At 42.4% G+C, this 17837-nt stretch overlaps 1 protein-coding gene across 6 annotated transcripts in view; it reads left to right on the forward strand.

Annotated features, from left to right (window-relative positions):
• The window catches only part of ZMIZ1 (zinc finger MIZ-type containing 1), a 345736-nt gene that overhangs the window by 1669 nt on the left and 326230 nt on the right, over positions 1–17837 (forward strand). The gene's annotated exons all lie outside the window — the stretch shown is intronic.

Consider the following 17837-nt stretch of genomic DNA (forward strand, 5'->3'; position numbering starts at 1 on the left):
GCTCGGTAGCGTAGAAGGAGTACAGCAGCCTAAGGCAGGGGGAGGAAGTTGTTACTATAATCGGGTTTTTAGACTGTAAACTTTGTTTTGCACGTGTAAAGTTTAATTTCGGTGCTACCGTGGAGGCTGCGGCGTGGGGCACGGAGCGGGGACGAGCCTCTCCGGGGGCTTCTCCCCCGGTGCAGCCCCCGTTACCGAATGTTCGGAGCGTGAGACGTGCCGGTGGTCGAAACATGACCCCCGCTCCGCGGCGGAACGGCTTTTGTCTGGGGTTGTCGGGGTCCCGCTAAGCAGTGGCGGCAGCTGCTCAAACGATTACAAATTGCAGCCATACAGGCAGTTTATTGGGATTGAAGCAAATTTACGGAATAGCTCCGCGCTGCCGTCCGATTGTGCACGGTGTATATTTTTGTGCTTCAGTTAATAATCTGCAAACGGCTTAATGGCTCTGCAGTGCCAGAGGAATTGGTTTTCTCCATTTACTTGAGCAGGCCTGAGTGAAGCTGGTGTTCCGACTGCTTTTTTCAATGCATTGACATGAGAGAAGAGGATTTAACTTGGCAGCCTGAACAAATGCTCTATCAAAGGTTTCCTAAGAGACAGTAGGAGAGCGGGGGGGAGATGAATGACCCGGGGTAGTTTTAGGGTGCTACCTATGCAAGCTTTCTTTTAAATATGAAATGGCCATTTAGGGCTCTGAATAAAACTGCACATCAGAAAGGCGACAGGCTTATAAAATTTAAAAGGGCAAAAGCCCATTAATGCTGTGGCAAAGCTTTGGGTCCCAGCTCTGGTTGAGTAGTTCCAACTGCCTTGAAGTGCCAGAACTTTTAAGGAATCTTTAGCAACAGCTTCTCTCTAGCTGCAATATGGACCTTGGCCTTGCATACTGGAAGCTTAATGGTACAACCTCTCCTCCCAGGGCAGGGGAGCCGGGAGCAAGGGCGAGGGCAGCAGGCGTAAGGGCACTAGGGGTAACCGAGAGGTGGAGCAGAACCAGGAGGGGGCGGAAAGGGGAGGGCTGGGGAAAAAGCCTTATGCTTGGATGTATGACTAAAGCCTCTTATTGGTGGGAACCTGTTCAGGTCCTGGTACTGGGGCCATAAGGTGGCATTGGGGCATAACTCTAACTCAAGAAGTATTGCCAGCACCAGCAGAAAAGTTTCACAGCAAACCTAAACACCACTGACGGTCTCTGGGAGAAGGATCCTTCTAGCAAACATAGTTGGTCTCAAATTCAAACCTCCACTTCCTTCTCTCGACTGGGGGAAATGTACTGTGGCATCAATCTTCTCTTGTCAGGGCCTGGTGCAGGTCTGTGAATGCCAGAAGACTTGCTCTGACCTTTTTCTGTTCAAGTTGAGGATGTTGAAACACCAGCCATCAAACAAAAGACACATTGAAAGCAAGATCTGCAGTGGAGCACGTGTGACTTTGAGGCTAGTTGAGTGCATTTTGTGACTGTTTTCCTCAGAGTTTGGGGTGGAGGGGAGGAGAAAGAAAAGGACGCTTATTGTTAGAATGAGTCTATGGAAAACATGACTTGAAATCCTTTAAATATCCCACAGTCAAGGACCTTTCTCCTTTTTATCTTTACTTTTTAAATGTTGTCTTAAAATGGCTTGATTTCTTCTGTTTTTTACTTGTGTGTCTACGGTTGCCAAATTACAAGATTATTATTATTTTTCCCCTTGGTTTTGAGGAGGACCAGGAGTTTTGCCAAATTTCCCACAATTAAAAAAAAAAGTGTCTATATTTTAAAACAACAAAAAATATCATGGCATTTAATTGACAGACTATGATTTTTATCTACTCAAGATAACACTACATCAAAAGGTGGCTGGTTTCAAGACTGTTTTGTAAATTGTAATTTAAATTTACTTAGGACTTTCAGAATTTAAAAAGAGTGCCTAGGGGACCAGTTGGTATAGGTGTCTAACCTGCCAATGACATTCGTGTCAACATGGACAGATGCTTTTATTCTTTACATTGTTTACAGTCCACAATACCTTAAATAAACCTTGATCACGATTAGAAACAATAATTGAGTCTGTGGCAAAGGATCAATGAAAACTTTGTTTCAGGAAAGGAGTTACTGTGCATGTATACAGAGTGTTTTGTGCTGTCTGGGATGAAATAAAACTGTGACCTTAATGTGGCATACATACAGTTCTGTTTTTACAATATTTTAGGAAACCCACAAAAGATAATAGATCAGTTTCTGCAGCATCTGAAAGATTTGTCCTGATCAACAGTGGTTGCAAGGGGTGGAGAGAGGAGGCTTTGTAGCACATTTCCATTCATAACTTTTCTTGGGAGTTGCTTGCCCTTTGCCCCAAATCTCTTCCACTTTTATAGGCTCCAAAGGTTTTGTGTCGACAAAAAAAAAAAAACCAACAAAACAAAGCAACAACCAAAAAAACCTTCCCAACAAAACAAGCCTCATGGCTGGCAGTTACATCACTGATACTATAGTTGGAGACAATGTTGGCTGGTTTTTAGCAACTTCATGTTTGTACTAGCAGCCTGCAAAGCCTGGTTTCTCTGCTGAAAAGGAAGAAAAGTAGATCCCAGAAAGGAAACGAAAGTTGGAATTCCTTTTGCCTTCTACAGTGTTGTTGATAGGCTTCAGGACAACAGGGATCCAGCCTATTTCCAGTCACACAGAAGATAATGTGACCACGGATGTAGTGGCTGGCCAGGAGCTGGTGGTGCCTGCCATGCTGCTGTAACGACATGGGTGATCAAATGCCAGAGGAGGAATGAGCTGGGATTGTTATGGCTTTACCTGGGAAGCCTGTTTCTCATAAATGAGTAGGACTGCAGTTGATGCCTGTGGTAACAAATTTGACCACTATGCAATTGGCTGATTTGTTCACTCCTAGTTAGACCAATTTTTGTGAAATCTTATCCTGTATTACAGCAAAGCATCAATAATACTGCTGAAGAGTTTTGAGTTGGCTTATACTTGTTCTTGCCAACCAACTGCTGTGGGATGAGGTGCACAAACCTTATTTATCCTTTAGATGTGCTTATGGGGAAGCACAGTGGACATGCATCAATACAGACCACCACAGATGGGCAGTGATACACGTCCTGCTCAGATGATGTGTGTTTTCCTCTCACTGAATTTAGGTGTATGTAAGCTTTTGTGCTGATGATATGTTGAGGCTGTCAGTTGCCTTAGGTATAATTTCTGCCTTATTATGGTGGGTTTTGGATTTTATTTTATTTTTTTAAAAAAAGGTTTGTAAATGGAAATGTTGCTTTCTCCTATTGATTTATACCCCCCCTTTTTTCTAAAAGCAAAAACTTCTTATATAGCAATTTTCAATTTCTTTATTTCCATTGGGTTTCACATGATCATTAACATTCAGCTTGGTTAGCGTCAGAATATTTTAAAGGTGATACGGGCTGCAAGAGAAATGTCCGGACAATGGGTTGTAATGGATCTCCACAACTCGACTGTTGGAGGCAGTAGTGTATTATGAGAGTAAGAGATGGTCTTACACTTGTTACATGTTATTTTTGGTTCTAATAGTTTCCAAGATACACTGAAGTTTACATTGCCTGCAAGGAGAGGTTTGCCAGCTTCAGTACAGTTCCTCTACCTTTCCCTTCTTGGAGGATGGCAATTTTGTATGGGTGTTATGTATCTAGTAGAAAACACAAAGTTGTTCTTAGACAGACAAAATCACTTTCTGCCCAGTTTCTCCTGGAAGTGTCAACAGAAACTGAGTTACTCCATAGGGGATGATTCATTCTTAAAAGAACCCACCCTTCTGAAGGCCCATGTAAGTGACTATTTGATCTGGGCCACCTGTAGTTTCCCTCGGTTGCTTACACTGTTTAGACCTGTAGCAGAAGATAGAAGAAGTAATTTGTACTCCTGTATGAAATCCTGGAACAGCCAAACACAGTCCCTTCCGATGGGGAAGGGGTGATGGTTGATGCTTTTTCGAATAAGGTTTAGGATCTAGTGAAATAGCTATGCTGAAAAAGAGTCTTCTGTCCTGTCCATAGATAATTCAGTAAATCGAGCTATTTTGTATTTTGTCTAGTGTATTAATATTGAGATAGTCACATACAAGCTATCATGTTAACATTCCATTAAGGTAAATGTGGGAAGCATATCCCTTGGTTGATAATCCAGTACTTGTTTTTACTCTGCAGAGCAGATTTGAATTGATTCCCAAAGTGAAGCAGGAGGGCTGTTGGCTCAGCACAGGCAGGGAAGAAGGAAAAGAAATGGGTCAAAACCCCATTAATGTGCACAATGCTACAAACCTGTGGAAATTTCATAAAGTTGTGGATTTGGATTGCCTCTACTGCTCATTGCTTGTCTTCATAAAGAGTTTGTGGTGTTTTTTTTTGTTTAGCAAAATTTAAGTTTTGGGTTTTGTGACTTTATGTGTCAGTAAATGAGGGAGAGATGATTTATAAAACCAATGTTCTTATGCTAAGATATCATTCTTCAGTCCTGTGAAACCTACTTAGGCGATCCTCTGGCTGCGTGATCTGTGGGTAGTAGATGCTGTCCTCTCCCTGTACAACCATATTCCAGTTTCTTGGTGGTTATTATTGGCTGCAGGCACAGAGAGACTGTGGTTGCTGTAAGCCTTCCTCCTCAACCCCCCCCAGGGAAAAGCAGCACTGCTGTGGGTCTGACTTCAGAAAGGGGAACACTCCTAACCTACAGATAATACATATGTGTCCATATGTATGGATGAAAGCCACAGACTTTGTACATCTGTTAGGTTCATGCAAAACTGGTATGGAATTGTTTGTTGTCTTATTTGGTCTTCAGATCTTCCTTGTTCTGATGTTCTCAGCTCTTTGGTAACTGGCAAACTCTTCTGGTGACTACTTGAGTAGTCAGGTTGGTCAGGATAGCATTAACTGGAGAGTACTGACTGGTTGTGTCTAGTGCACAAATGTGGATAAACTCTGCCCCATTCTTATTGCAGCTTTTTGTGCCTGTGAAATATCATTTGCCACCCTTGCTGATTAGGTGAAAACATCTATGTTTGATGAATAAGAAAAAGAGCAATTATGTAAACAAGTTTGTGTTGTCCCTTGGAATCATTATTTATTTATTTATGTAATTCCGTTGAGGCTTCAGGGCTGCAACAACTGCGTGTTTGGCAAAGCGAATGGTATCCATCTCTCAGAGATTTCTAGATAGTCTCCTAACTAATCAGAAAGGTTTATTTATTGGGGCTGCAGTGAAATAGATATATGACAGAGTAGCAGGAGCTTCAATTGGCCATTTAGTAGCAACAAACCAGTTCCCTTGATGAATATCTGCTTGTTTCTTGGCTGTATTCCTGATTACCTCTGAGAACAGCGGAGCCTTTTAGGCTGTCCTGAAATACACACCTCCTGTTCTGTCAGTAAATTCTGAAGTGCAGGTTTCTCTTCCTCTCTTGCTTTTGAGCACCCATTCCAAAAACAGATGAACCAATTGAATACGGGCTTACTGTGTAACTAAAGTCATTGTGGGATGGGGGAGCAGTGCAGGGCAATGCCTGGTGGATAGGCATCCTCCAGCTCAAAGGTTACCATCTACTTCTGGTTATTTTAGAGGTGTGAGAATGTGATGGGGTGGGGGAAACCACCACAAAGTGACAGAAAGGAAAGGCTCCTGTCTTCAGTTGCAGGACCCCTATCCCTCCAACTACAGCCACTTTCTGAAGGAAGAGGGAGAAACTCACCAACCAGCTGTCCTGCTGCCTCCATACCCAGTCTGAGTGATGCTTCTGTTCATACAGCCAGAATGTGGGATGTCCACATACATGGTTTGGAAATAAGAAATACCTTACGTATCACTGCTTTAACATAAACTTTAGTCTTTCTTAGCATTGAGTGTATCTTTTAGATTTTTGCTGTTGTAAATTGTAAAAAAGCCTTATAAACAGGGAGGTTTTCTTGGAGAATGTTTTTGCTTAAAATACATTGCAAAAGCCTAAGTTCCTGCAGGTAGAATAGCTTGACAACAGGCACCATCCCTTCTTAATAATGTATTCATAGGTCAACAGAAGATCCATTTGGTTATCTTCCCTCTGCATAACCCCCCCAAAAAAGGCAGGAGAAGAGCTTTAAAAAGCAGTTTCAGAGACTTTGTTGACATTGGATTCTCGGAAGAGCAGTTTGTTTATATATCTATCTATATATGGAAGAGAGAAGGGTTTATTATCCTGCAGGTTTTCAGGGGGGAAGAAGAATGATGTGGTTGTCAGGCAGCCTACCCAATCTCTTGGTGTCCTTCTTGTAAATTCTGTGTTTGTTTAATGCACTTACAACTCTTTTCCCAGCAGTGGGATCACAGAAGTTAACTTGTTTACAGCTGGTATACAGCTTGTGTTGGCCTCCCTGACAGCAGCCCAGTGCTTCGCCCAAGCCTTTTCAAAGCAAACTTTTCTTCTTTCCTCCACTTAGCACAGGTTGATGCACTTTACTTTTGATTAAACAATAACTTTATTATTTTCTTAAGACTGGAATGCTTGTTCTAAAAAGATTCCAGGCCAGTGAACGTGCCCTTGGGATCCTATCTGCACATTCGGTTTTCTGTCCTTAAGGTGCTTTACAAAAACATGAAGTCCCACCTTGCCACTGAGATACAGGTACTCCCTCTGTTTCACAGAAAATTAAGATGCTGAGTTGCACCTTAATGCAACCTACACATACAAATGTAGGTAGGATTTCTGTGACTGAAAACGTGAATTCGTGTGTTGTGTTAGCACAGATGTTTCCCTACAAACTAGTGTTCAGCTTCATCCCATTCACAAGTGTCTTTTCTGCTTCTGAGAGATCTACTCTGATGTTTCTCACTTTGTAAGACTTAAAGCTTCTATCAGTCCTTCTTTAGGAGATTTGTTTCAGGATCTATACTTCAGTCTTTTCCTGTCCTCTCAAGTATGAGATCTCTCCCATAATTTACACCACTTTTTAAAACTATTGGGTTGCAGTCCAGCTGGAATTTGATACCATTAGACATGGGAGCCTACTAGCTTTCCAGCTGAAATGCATAGCTTTGGCTGTTGGCACTGTAAAACTCTTGACATCTCGCGCATTAAAATCATAACAGTATTATGTAATGAGAAGTTATTTTGGGTCACTAGTGGAGCCTTCTAAGACTTGGTTAAATGAGCCTTGTGAGTTAAACCACTTGGGCTCATGTATTCTTCCCACAGCTTTCTGGTGGTGTAAGTGTGCGGGTGGTGTGCCCTTTCCCAGTCACCTGCCCCTGACATTGCTTAGGCTGTGGTGCTGGCTCTGAACCTGCTTCTGTAGCAGCAATTCACACTGCTGCAGGGACCCCTTGGGGGAAGGCTCAGCCTAGCTCAGAACTGACTTTCACTGGTGGGACTGGAAAGAGAAACTGGGGGGCTCCGTGGCCCAGTGGTCCCAGGCTTAGCGGCAGTTCCTGTAGCAGCAGATGGAACAGGAGTTGTGTGGGAAGCTGGGTACCCAGAAAGGCTTCAGAGTCAAGATAAACAAGGTCCTGCTCCTGTAGCTTGTTTATGTGTAACTTGGGAGTCGCTGTTTCAGTTGGCCTTGTTATTCTTTACCAAAGAACAAGTAAAACTGACAGCAGCTGCTGGTGACCAGCAAAAGACAAGAGTGTAGAAGAAATACATGGGAACCTCTGAAATGTTTATTAATAATAAATGCTTAATCCTGGTGTTTAACAAAGATATAGCTTAGACTTGGGCTTGTCTGAGCTGTATAAATGCTTCTCTTCAGGACCAAACCTCGCATACTGAGTGATCCTCGGGTATGAGTTACAAATAAAGGGAAGGCCATACAGACCTTGTTTGTACTTCAGAAGGAATCAGCAACAGGACACAGGATAAATATTTTGAAGCATTCACATGAAGTTGCCTTGTCCTGCGGAGTCTGTGCGGCAGGGAGTGCGGCTGTGATGGGCACTGCTGCCGGTGGCAGGAGCTGGAGCAGAGCAAGTTGAAAGTGCAGAAAGGACCTCCCAGGGTGTAGACCAGATGGTGCTTGGTGCTGCACAGGCTTGGGCCAAGCGGTGGTTCTTCCTGCAAAGGATAGTGCTGTGGATGGTGAGTAGTTCGGACCCTGTTTGATTAAAATGGGTCCTGAAAATATCTGCAGTCATTTTATTTCTACCTGTATTCATGGCAGATTGTTCTTTGTAGTAGGTTGACAAATGCCTGGGAGGTGTGGGGTCTGCAGGGAAGTGGAGGAGGAGGTGGCAGCTGCTGGAGGGTTCAGAGCCTGGGTTTGAGGAATTGGTTGGTGGATGTACATGGGCACCTTAAATTCAGCACTGTGCTTGTCTTATCCTTCAGCAGAATATCATTGTGTCTCTAAATAAATACAAGAACTATGTGAAATTCAATATCCAGTTTTCTTTTGTTAACTAGTTGGTATGTTGAACATCCATCTTGAAGAGTTGGACGTGTTTTCTCTTGGCTAACACAGAGCATAACTGCTCCCAGTGGGCACGTTGGGTTTAATGCACTGTTTTGTAACCTTTGGGTATCTGGCTTCAGTGTTATACTTGGCTGTGGTGGGTCCTTGCAAGCCCTGTATGACACTGGGCTGGTACACCTAATACAGCTCTCCTGTCTATTTGCCCTGTAGCTGGGAGGACTAGGCATATGCAGGTAAACATATTAACAAGCTGAAATGAGGAGTAAAGTAGATGATAGTCAGACTGCTATTGTGTGTCACCCAGGCTCTGCAATGGTGACTAAGACAGTGTGATAGTTTCCTTATTGGCCACCATCTGTCTGCCCTTCACTGGCACCTCTTGGCTGGCGCTGAGCCTTTCGGAGTGGGGACCAGTGCTGCATCTGTGCAGCACCCACTGCAGGGACTCCTGGGTAAGGAAGGAGGAGAGGGTGATGCCTGGTAGGTTTCTGGTCACAGTTGTGGGATAATGTCCTGTTACTAATTTGTTTAATCACTTTAAAAAGTAAAAAATCTGAGACAGCGTTTTTGTTGTCTCCTAAAAGGTTTTGCATTCTAAACGCGTGTATAAATTATTTATTCAGTGTCTGAACTCTTTCCAAAACCTTTTGTGAAAGAAAGTCTTTTACCAGTCTCTATTTTTAGAATATTACTGTTCTGAAAATTTCAACAGAACTTCTAGTGTTTCTGTCAGTTTTGTGGTGTCGCATGATTTGAAATTCAGGTTTAAAACTTTGAATTTGGTCATCCAAAAAGAAACAGTGTGTCAGCGTAGAGTCTTAGTCCTTTGTCTGAAATTGCATCTGTGGCCTTCAATGCCTCTTACTCAATAAAGAGAAATGTAAATCAAAAATACTTGTAATGTTGCCAGCATCTTGTCCTAGCAATATCCCAGTGTATTAAATCATAAAATGAAGAAACATAGTGCTCCTGTCATAAGAAAAATACATATTTTTAAGCATAGGTTTGCGCTGTTCATGCTCCTCAGTGTTCATGAATTTGTTCTTTATTTTGCTTTAGAAGCTGGTAGCCGACTTTACCTGGTAAGCTGTTTATAGAAGAAATAGAAGGTTGGGGAGTCAAGCTCCCCTTTTCGCTATTACACCTGACTTCAGGATAATTTATAGGAAATGAAAGATGAATGCACATATGCTAACCTCTCTGAAAGATTGCCTGGCTTCTTTGTTTAATAAATCCCCCCCCCCCCCCCCAAAATACTGGAGAGGCAGGAATTCTCTAGCACTTGGTCTATTTGTGTTTTTAACGTAGAATATTTTTAGCCTGTGATACAAAAATACATACTTTTGTATCCAAAGAGACTGTTGTTTGCATTTATTTAAAAACCCTGGATGGGAAACAAGATGTTAGACCTATTATAATGCAACCCAGTAATTAACATATGTTGGCTTGCCTCTGCCAAGGATTTCCTATGAGTAATGCAAGTTGCACAAGTAGAGGAGTCAGGTTGTTTGTCAGTGAAAAACCATACATACACATATGAATGATCAGATCCTAAAGACATCATCTGAGGATAGGATGTGAATCTCTGTTTGGATCTAAGAACAATTATAGTTTAAATGTCTTCTCAGCTGTGTTAGGTTTGGGGGAAAAAATAAAGGCTCCCACCGTCACCAGTAAAATATTCTCATGTCCAGTATCAAGAAAAACGGGATAATGATTGATGGAGGGAGTTTCAAGTTTTGGGTTGCATGGGGGCATGTGTGTGTGGCAGTTGTGGGGGTTGGTTGGTTTGGTTGGTTTGTTTCTAATTCCCCAATTCCTGGATGACTGGGGTGAGGAATCTCAGGGGTGCTTTCAACAGTAAGGATCCTGTGTCTGACTTCAGAGACATCTTTGTGTTGTAGTTGCACCAGGTGGGTGCCAGGTAGTTGGATCCAACTGCTCCATTTGGGTGGGCCTTTCCCATCAGAGGAGTGCAGTGACTTGGTTAAACTGTGGTCAAAGCTAGCATATGTAAAGCACATAACTGCATGTGCCCTGCATAGAGATGTTACTTCCACCCCAAACATACACATTCTGCAGTTACATATAGGAAGGGGGTCAAGGGTAGAGTAAAAGTTGAAATAAAAATAGAATTTTAAAAAAGTATGGAAGTGTAGGTGAGTTCAGCTTTTGCATGGTGGATTATTTTTTATTACTGTTCCTAATGAAGTGCACATGACCAATTCAGACCTATTTTTCCTAATAAATGTTACAGGAATACAAATGGTATATTGTGGATTTAAATGACTGAAGTGCATCCACAGAATAGTTTGAAGGTCATACGTTCTTGAACTCTGAAATGTGCTTCTATTAGTGTTCTATTTAAAAGCAGATTTTGTTTCTTAACCTGAAAGCAGGCTGTTGCACACCAGCTAATGGTTTAATGTGGGCTCACAATTAGTGACTACTCACTTCTGTGTGCTTCTCTCAATGTGACCTCATCATCTTGGCTGAAGGAACTGGAACATGGAGAGATAATAGGATTAATCAATACCTGTATGTATTGCAAGTATTAACTGCTTCCGAACACCAAAGGTTCTTTATCAAGCTAGAGTAAAATGCATCATCCTTTTTTCCACTTGAGAGTTATGTGTTTAATTTGTAGTTTTTATTTTGACACTGTCTGTTCACCTATAGATAAAGCTTAACTATGACAACAGTGACGGTCAGGCTACCTTTTGTTTGTAAATTCATAATTCTTGGGTTTGCCTTGAGTGCCATTTTCAAGCTGTGGATGGTGTTGAAGAGAAGAATTTAGAACATAGAAACTGGATTTAGGTGCTTAGAGTACTGATTAGACTAATTTAGAATTGCCAGCGTTAAAATATTCAGCCACCAGAAGCTAGACCTATAGAATAATTTTGAATAACAATAAACTTGCATTCTTTTGCAAAATCTGCCTTTTGAGGCTTGTTTAGGGCTCATATTTTCCAGTTTTATTCTGGATCACAAGTGCTAGAAACTCATCAAATAGTGATGCTGTTCTAATCAGTTGACTTAAGGAGTGGGAGCTTTAGAGTACACATGAAAGTAGTATTAGGCTTAGGTCCAGGTCTCCTTTTGTACTCTCTGTTGTACATTCGTGCCACGGTTGGAGGTGGTATGTCCAGTTTGCACCGGGAGGCTGTTTGCCACCGTCTCTCAGAGCAGGGTGGTGCAGTCAATAGTCATGCTTAGTAACACTGTTTGCCTCTTTTTCAAATCATCGAGTGCCTTGTGGCTCCCCGGAAAGTTAAGGAAGAACATTTTGATTTGCAGATTTTGAATGTCTAGAAAACACACTGAGATATTTTAAAAGTGGAATTGTTGGATGTGAAAATCTGCTTCCCCCTCCACTGCCAGTATTCTAAAACAGGCAGATTCAGCAGATTTTGAGGAGATGCTGGAAAGCCTGTCGAGACTAAGGGGAAAATAGCTGGCTGTGGAAAATATGTGATGAGAAAGGTGTAGCTGAATTTAGCGCTTTATCGACAATTTGACCATAGTGAAATTGCTGAATTTGTATTCATACATTTGTTGTGCATTCAAATACCTGTCAGAAGGTTTTGTGATCTGTGGGTACTATTTTTTATCTTCATTTACAAATCAGCAGGTGTTTGCAGGCCTGTTGGACATTCATCCTTTTGAGGCATTTATGAGTAAACATTTCTGGCTGTCATAATTGTGGTTGGTCAAGTCCACATTAATTGCTGCACTCTGTGCAGTTGTTCTAACATTTAAATGCTGCCTGTGAGTAGGTTTGATTAAAATTACATCTCTAGGTGCACACTAAATACCTTTGATACCTCACCTACAAACAACTGTAGAATTGTTGGTGAGAATGACAGCTGCAGGCAATAAATGAGGACAGTAATAGAAGTCTCAGTGCTGGAGAGAGCATCATAAATCATGAGGCAAGAGCAGCGTGTGTGCTGACAAATTGGTGAGCAGCTGCAAATAGCGTTTTCCAGGTAAGAATTATTGCGCTCGCTCCTGATAACTGCTCAGAAACCACCTCTTCCTTGTATGTGAGCGACTTCGCCTCTGCATGGGTAGTCATGGTGAGTCCTTGAGCTCTAGAATGGGAATGGTAAGTGTTTTACATGGTGTAAGCCACACATTGTATGCTGGACCTTGGTTTTCATCCAAGGTGTATTCAGGTATGAGTTTTCTCTTTCTGGGAGGAAACTTCCATGCTTTTTGCAGCTGACAAGTTATTATGTTAATATCCTCAGAATATCTGGATGAGTGTTCTTGGTAGGTGGGGAGAAGGGGATGGCTTTAAGCCACTTTCTGGCTTTAAGCTAGCTTGCTTTGTTAGCCCTTGTCAACAGGAATTGTGGTGAAGTGCATATGCCTCTTTAAGAAAAAAAGCTGGAATGATGCTGTTTAAGTAAAGGAGATAATAATCTAGTCACCTAGAAAATAATCTTAACTCTTCTACTGTTCAAGAAATGAAAGCTATAATGAAATAATGATAAGAAACAGATGGCAGAGAGCTTGCAACTGAAATATTTTTTTTGAACACTAAAAAATAAGTGTCAAACACATGTCCCATATTGTAATAATTGCTAAAAGCGTAAGATGACAGAGCATGTATTAAAATGAAGTCCTTTTTTATATGTAATTCAACCTTAATCTCTTGGGTTTGGGCTAATCAACTTTAATCTTGATAAATTAAAGTCATAGAAGTTTTGACAACCAGAAGTTACTGCCACTTTCTGTAGGCGAGTGTGAGACCAATGGCATGCTCCAGAAAGGAGCTGCAGCTGGCAGGCATTCCTAGTTTTAGCATGCAACCTGGGAATACTACCTGTTTGAATTTCATATGCTTTCACTTTGTCCATGATGGGAGAAAAGATGGGAACACAGGTGAGCTTGTTGTGATTAGCACTGAGGGCAGGGCAGCTCCAGCTGTGGGGAGCTGTGTGGCTGGTGGAGGTGCCAGGCTCAGTGAGGGGTGTCCCATCCCTACTGTAAAAGCTGTACTTGAGTATCTACAAGGAGTGGGAGTGATGCTTTCAGTTTTGCTATACTAGGTTTATGGTTAGACTGCAGTTGTCTTCCTCTGATACTTTAAATTTTTTACTTAAATCATACAAATAAAACATTCCTTAAAAAATGGCCTTCTAAACAGAATCATTTAAATACGGGATGATTGTGGGTCCCAATTCACAGACAGCCCACCCCCACTGGGCAGCAGGATCAGGTCACTGAGAAAAGGCACTGGGGTTTGCTGGGGATGTTTCCGGTGTTCTTTTTGTGTGGTTTTCTTTTTTGTTTGTTTTCTTGTTAAGGTTCATTTTCAGCCAATTTGGTTACAGTTGATACCACTATCTGCATGACTGCCTGATCTCAGTATAGATGAAAGGTACCCTTGGGAACACTGCAGCCAGGCTGGTGGGAGGGCCAGGGCCTCCCCTTGGGCTCAGTTCAGCAGGATTTCAGGCCGTGATGCCTTCACCAAGCTCTCCAGCCACCTTGCAGTTCCCCCACACAACAGCAAGCAGTTGCATACACCTCAGAACAGTACACCAGCCAATTTCCAGGAACACTTTTTTCTCTCTCTCTTTCTCTCTCTCTTTCTCTCTCTCTTTCCCTCTCTCTTTCCCTCTCTCCCCTCTCTCTCCCCTCTCTCTCCCCTCTCTCTCCCCTCTCTCTCCCCTCTCTCTCCCCTCTCTCTCCCCTCTCTCTCCCTCTCTCTCTCTCTCTCTCTCTCTCTCTCTCTCCCTCTCTCTCTCTCCCTCTCTCTCCTCTCTTCTCTTTCTCTTTCTTCTTTTATATGATATTCTGAAGTTGGCGAGTGTCTGAGAGAAGTTACTTTTCTGTGGTTTTATGTGTTATTTTTCTGTGTTTGATACTTATCTAACATACAAAATGTGTTCACACACATGCTCATGTGCATTTTTGTTCTGTTGGACAGAACAGCTCTTCCCAGTTTCATCTGATTTAATGCTGAAATTGCTGAAGAGTGCCATTCATTGAATGTGCATACAACTGCTCAAGCTTTGCTGCTAGCAGCAGAGGGCTTTGACTGTGTTGTCCCTGGAATGGCCATGGTCCTGATATTTTCCTCATCCTCTCTGCAGACAGGAACTGCAGAGGGAAAGTGTGTAGGTGCTCTGTGCCACTTGTCTCTTCCTTTGGAAGACAGAAGCTATGTCTTGGAGGTGTTGCTGGCCATGCCACTGGCATGGGGTTGATGGGCAGCAGGAAAGGTAGTGAGACATAGGAGCAAGGGGCCATCATTATGTCAGGGTGGGTGGCTTTAGTATGGAGCAGCATCTTTTATGGTTTTCCTTATTCACTTCTGGTTAGGAATAAACAATACTGTTAATACTGTGGGAGCTGTACTATGATGCCCAGTATAAACGTGCTAGTCTTTGAGAAAGATGGACGATCCCTGTTTTCATCCTCAGCCTGTGGTTTTGCACTGTTAGGACTGCTTAAGACTCTCTGTTCCCTGTTGCATGTTATTCCCACCCTTATGCTGCATTAGCATCAATGTTTGTGCAGGTGCACGATGAATCAGACTGGTGAACTGATGAACATGAAAACAAAAAATCCTTTTGTGTTTCTGTATAGGTTCTTCCTTCTCTCCTCCAGCCCCTTGGATCAGCTCCCCAGTCTGCTTCCCTGCATCGCTGCACAAATCATCGTGCAAGCACCACGTGGGCAGCAGGAGAGGACTGGGAAGCTGAGTTTCATGGCAGGCGTGGAGGTGGAAAAAGTGCTTTAACCGGCACTCCTGCCTAGAAAAGTCAGATGGATCCACAGCCTAACAATTAGCCGAAAATAATAAACCCAGCTCATAACTAGATTGGATCAGGTGATTAAAACCACAATATTTTGATTTGCATAAACTTGTTTTCCTATTAGTACCAGGACATCCGTTGCTGGGGGCAGGTAGATTCTCTCTCAATTAAAACATAAATTGCATATAACCTTCCCTACATCAGGCACTACTTGTCATGTGTTAATACAGCCACTGGAACTGGGCAGAAGCCCTGAAAACAAGAACCAAAGAGAGCTCAGCTCTGCAGGACCATGCCCATAGCTGGTTCCTGCCTGAAGCTCTTCATCAAGCGTATGAGCTTGGGAGGCTGGAGCCCTCTGCCGTTTCCAGCAAAGCAACCTGGAGAAGTTTAGTGATGCTGGAAACACAGTCTCTAGCTGTATCGTTGGTCTGTGGTTGAGGGCACCAGGGAAGTGTGGTCTTATGCCTCCTTATGCCCAGCCAGGCTCTATGGGAGCATCCTTATTTTGGTGTGGTCTGGTGCTCTCCTGGGGTTGGGATGGGTAGTCTGGGGTTACTGGAGAACCTGAGCTTTTAAAACCCCCTTGAACCTCCTGTGAGGTGGGAGGGAATCTGTGAGCTGGCACTGAAACCTGCGGTGGAACATCCTGCTGGTTATTAGTTCCTCCATTTCAGACAAAGTTCCCCTCCCACTGTGTGGCTCTTAGAAATGTTTGCACATGGTGACTCTGGTTTCCACAGAGTGGAAGCTCTAATGTGGATGGTATGGGACACTTCTTTCTATTTTCTTTCTTTCTTTTTTTTTTTTTTTTTTTCCCTTTGGACAAACTGTTTTGACTGAAATTAATTATTTCCTTTTCTGTTAAATCCAGTCATTGGAACTTTGTAACATATAGTTCAGCAAGAGGTAGCACTAAGCTTGAAGCTCATCCTCACCCATGGTTGGTGTGGCTAGCAGACCTATCTGTGGTGGAAAAGGCATCAATGTATTGTCACAAAGGCTAAAACCTGGAAGGGGAGCTAGGCTCCTGTTTGCAGTGCTGAAGTATTCCAGGTGTCATCTGCTCTTCCCACCTTTCCTGAAGGGAGCCAGCAGCTGGTGGGCCACCTCATATTGGTGTCAGTGCAGGGTAGGCCATCCAGCACAGGCAGCTCCTTTCCGGGAGCCATGCCCTCCACCAAGGCCAGCTGCAACAGCCCCTAGCTCCCTGCCTCTCCTGCTCCCTGCTCAGTTTTTGCAGATTTAGAGCCTCACTGGGGGGCTGAGGCTCTGCAGAAGAAGCTGCTCTGAAATGGTGCCTTTTGCGCATCGAGCAGAGCCTGCCACAGTGGGAGCCCTGCCTGGTGGCTGGAGCTGCTGGGCACCTTGATAATATGAATAACTTGTATCATTACACAGTGTTCTTGAAATGCTGGTTGTGATTTTAAAGGATTTTTCCTTATGTTCCTTAAGGACCATGGAGTGCTGTGTTTCTTTGATCGCTGTTTCTAGTGTTGTTCTGTTGCTCTGAGTGTGGGGGCTTGAGCTGACAGAGCGTCCTGCAAGTGGCCATATCATCTCAGGGACTGTAGAATAAGGCATTCTGGCTGGCTTGTGTGTGTAGACGAGTTACATCTGTGGGGTGCCTTATGGTCCTATGGAATTAAATGTTCTTCCTGATTATTTGGCACGTTAGTTACTAGGGGATGTTCATTCTCTTTATGCCTTACTCTAATGAGCTGCCTCAGACCTGTTGGACAGAAATGTGTGAAACAGTCATCTTCAGCTTTTGGAGAAAATGTCCCTAAGTAAACCAAGAAACTAAAACTGGCCAGTGTTTGTGGTCACTTTAAGCAATTTCAGTGAAGTATTCTCTTGAAACATTTGTAATAGCTGCAGTTAACAAGTACTACATGTACAGATAACCTGGGTCTAGTCTTTGTCCCTTTGTTGTGAACGGATTTTAAGTAGATTGCTGTTTGGAGTGCAACACATCATAAAGATTTTGATGAAGAAAATCACATTCAAATTGGAATACAGCTGACAACTTTTTATGCAGATGTTCTCTACTGCCAACCTTTACTGTAGAATAGCTCTTAATAGCTCCAATTACTTTTTAGAAAATTTGAAAAATAAGTTATTCTCAGATCTCAGCAAAAAATAAAATTACTTCAAGTTGAAAACATAAATTGTGAGTATCCTCATGTCTTGACTTAAATTTGTCAAAATTCTGTTTTTATAAAATCTGAATTCTTGGAAAATGCTTATTTTTACAAAGCAACAATTCCTAAAAATGCCTGAAACAGGCACCTATTCCATTAAATGCATTCTATTTCTGAAAACACGACATTTTCAAATAATATTAAATGAGCCTACACAGATATCTCCAAATTATTTGAAGTTTTTCAAGTTTTATAGTCCATTCCTAAAAATCAAGGGCACAGGTTCATTTGCACAGGTTTTGCTTTATCGTTTTGATTGGTACTTTTAATTATATTCTGAACAAATCACCATACTGAAATCTTTCTGTGTGTCAAGATAGTAAGAGTAACATAGCATAAGCCTCTTCCATATTCACTGTGATATTTTGTAGCTGTATCTGTTAAGCAGCGCTGATTGAATTTAGTGAAATTGTGTTGTTTAAAATCCTTTTCATTAATATATTAAACTCTC

The sequence above is a fragment of the Pezoporus occidentalis genome, unplaced genomic scaffold, assembly GCF_034315485.1.
Source record: "Pezoporus occidentalis ecotype Australia unplaced genomic scaffold, CSIRO_AGI_Poc_V1 ctg101, whole genome shotgun sequence".
Classification (NCBI taxonomy): Eukaryota; Metazoa; Chordata; class Aves; order Psittaciformes; family Psittacidae; genus Pezoporus; species Pezoporus occidentalis.